Here is a 3348-nt window from a genome sequence, read left to right as displayed (position 1 = left end):
TAGCCAGGCATCATTTAGTTCTTTTGGTCTCAGAGTCATTAAGACATACGTTCACATGTTCCATTAGTACATTGGACTAATAAATTCCAAGCTTCTTAAATTTATATCACTCTTCTTTCTTTTTCACATGGTGAGACCAATAGCTGCACCTCAGATGGCTCCTCATGAGCTTTCAAGATCCCAGATGCTACTCACACAAGTAGGATATACAACATTGTATTTGTGGACGATATTATGCCAATTGACTATGGTGTCCCCTAAGACCATGATCTTGAGCCCCTTGGCCATCAACTCATTGCCTCAAGATGTTTGAAAATATCCAGGAAATTTTCATTGTTTTTTTTCCACCACATTCGTAGTTGTGCTTGCATGTACAGATATCTTCTTTCATATATACCCTTTCATATCTGTGGTATATATGTATATATCCAATTCTTCCTCCCTTACCCATTTGGCATATGATTTAATCCATATAACTACTTACAGAAACTGTAGTTCCAAGGTTGTTTCTATATCAATATTTACCTCTATTTCTGCTTTTTATAAAGAATGGGTGTTGGATCTGGTCAAGTGCCTTTTCTACATCAATTGGTATACTTATATGCTTTCTCTTTTTTATTTATATGGCAGATGGCGTTGAATATTTTTCTAATATTGAACTATCCTTGCATCCCTGTTATAAATCCCACTTGGTCATGATGTATTGTTTTTTGGATATTTTGTTGAATTCTATTGACTAGAATTTTGTTGAGAATTTTTGCATATATTTCCATGAAGGATATTGGTCTACAATTTTCTTTTTTAGTGATGGCCTTGCCTGGTTTTAGTATAAGGGATAGGCTGGCTTCGTAAATGTATTCAGGAGTTTTCCACCCTTTTCTATGTTTTGGAAAACTGTGAATAAAATTGGTGTCAGCTCTTCTCCGAATTATTGATAAAATTCACTAGCAAATTCATCTGGGCCTAGACGTTTCTTTGTTGGCAATTTTATAATGACCTGATCAATTAAAAATTATTCATGGATTTTCCCTTTTTTCATGTGATATACAGATGTATTAAGTTTCATTTAGCTTACCCTGTAATTTATTACTTTCTTCCTCATTTTAAGATAGTCTGTTTTATCTTTAAGTCCACTTAGCTTACTTGCCATTTGGTGTTATTTTCCTTCTTTTTGCTTTGTAGTTGTCTTAATTTTAGATCAATATCTCTGACTCCCTGTTTCCAGTTTTGTAGTTGATTTAACCATGGATAGTTCTATATATGAATTGAATTCTGAGTGGTGTTGTCATCTATGTTAGTGTCCGGTTGTTCTCTGCTATTTATGGTTTTCAGTCCAAAAGACTTCTGTAAGTAGTTATTTATTTATTTGTAAATTTGGCTTGGGCTTTAACAATTCATTTAACTTCTGTTTGTCTAGAAATGTTTTTATTTTGGCATCATATTGGAGGGGCAGTTTTGCTAGATATATGATTCTTGGTTGGAACTTTTATTTTTATTTCATATTTTTAAAATTTTTTAAAAAACATTTTAATAGGTTAAGAAAGTTTCCCATAATCACAATTATAATTACTGTAATGCACATATACTGGATGTTCCTAGCAACTTTTGTATTTTAAGAACTTAGTATTAACCAGAAGACCAATGACAGCATATGAACAAAATGATGAAGCATGATTGTTTCTTAAGAAAACAATTTTATATTTACCTGTGTCAGTTACAGTAAGTGCAGACCTGCCTGTTTTCTTTTTTTTTTTCAACTTTTCCCTTCCTGGAAAGACACCACTACTTTGTCTTTGTAGGGTATTGACAAACTCAGTCAATTCACACTTCCACGTTGATATGTGGTGCAGTCTTGAATGAGAATAGAAGTCTGAAATAAAACTGCAATCTGAAGGTTTGGATGGTACTGAAGGTGCTGCCATACTAAGAGAAGGTACTGAAGAAGTGCTTTTTGTGCTTGAAGGCCCCTGAACAGTGGATTGGTGAGCACCGTTTATTTTAGTGGTACTATGCAAAGATGATAATGAGAAGGGATTAGTTCTGTGTGGACTCCGCACAGCATCTGTGTTTCTGTTGCTGTGCTGCAACTGTTGCACAGTGCAGTGTCTGAATTCAGCTCTGCTCTTCTCAGCCTTCTCCTCCTCCTCAGCGTATTCTGGAGAAAGCCTGCTGCAACACTGTTGTCCATGGGCACCAAGCAATCCTGTGTCTTTAAGGCACCATTCGAGCTATGATTGTGTCCATTAAACATGGCAGTACTGTCTCTGTGATGTGGAATCCCGTTTTGTTTCTGCCTGTAAGGATCTGCTCCAGCTCCACACAACTAAAATCATTATTTATATCTTCTTCATTCCAACTGTTTACTCCATTGACTTGATTTCATTTTGTCTCAATCTTCTTAATTATGTGATTTACCCTGTTGTTGAGTTGTTTGGCTGTATTGCTTTGGACCTGGCATAGGATCTTCAGGTTTGCAAACGGAAGTAAAGTTGAGACCTCTCTGCACATTGGAATGCTTGGTGTATACCTGACACGGAATGGAAGATAGGAGTCGGCCAGCTTTGATGCTGTCCGCAATCCATTCTGGTCAAATTATTTTCTCCCTGTTGAATTCTTTAATTTTGGCATTAGGAAGATTTGTGGCAATAACATGAGTTGTTTTGGAACTGGAATAATATACATGGTATTGACCTCCATGTAACAACATGAGCTTTCTCAATTCTTCAGCAGAAGGATCTGTACAACCATTAACATACATGACAACTCCACTAAAAATCGTAGATGAATTTCCATCCTTCTGCATAGCAGCATCTGAACGAAACTGTTCCTCCAATTTCTGGACCTTTGCAGCCATATACCCATCCTATTTTTGTCAGCCATCATTGTCAGGTCGTTTCCTCCATCCACCTCGCCTCATGGTGGAGCGTCTTGCGCATTGCCCCAGACTACCATGTCTAGGCACGGCCGTCTCCTTGGGCTTGCGGGCCCCTGCTCGGACCAGCACAGTCTCCTCACCTGTGGCCAGGGAGAGAAAGAAGGAGGGCCGGGGGGAAGGGAGTCACACTGCAAGCTTACCTCCCTCTGGTGGTGGCCAGCCCTGTTAGGGGTGGCTCCCCAGCCCACTCCGCCTTTCATACCTTTTATATTTGTCTCCCCATTGCCTCTTGCCTGCATGGTTTCTGTTGAGAAATCAGAGGTTAATCTTATTGCTTTTCCTTTTTAGGTAACATTTTGTTTTCCCTTAACTACTTTCAGGATTCTTTTCTTGTCCTTAATTTTGGAGAGTTTAATTATGATATGTCTTTGTGATTTTCTTTTGGGGTTTATCCTGTTTGGAGTTCATTTAGC

The 3348-nt window shown here is 38.0% G+C and overlaps 1 pseudogene; it reads right to left on the bottom strand.

The window, feature by feature from the left end:
- Positions 1-1595: 1595 nt before the first annotated feature.
- LOC102813856 lies at positions 1596-2854 on the bottom strand (annotated as a pseudogene).
- Between the last annotated feature and the right edge of the window lie 494 nt (positions 2855-3348).

The sequence above is a fragment of the Chrysochloris asiatica genome, unplaced genomic scaffold (genome assembly GCF_000296735.1).
Source record: "Chrysochloris asiatica unplaced genomic scaffold, ChrAsi1.0 scaffold00145, whole genome shotgun sequence".
Taxonomy (NCBI): Eukaryota; Metazoa; Chordata; class Mammalia; order Afrosoricida; family Chrysochloridae; genus Chrysochloris; species Chrysochloris asiatica.
This window is presented reverse-complemented; position numbering and strand designations above follow the sequence as displayed.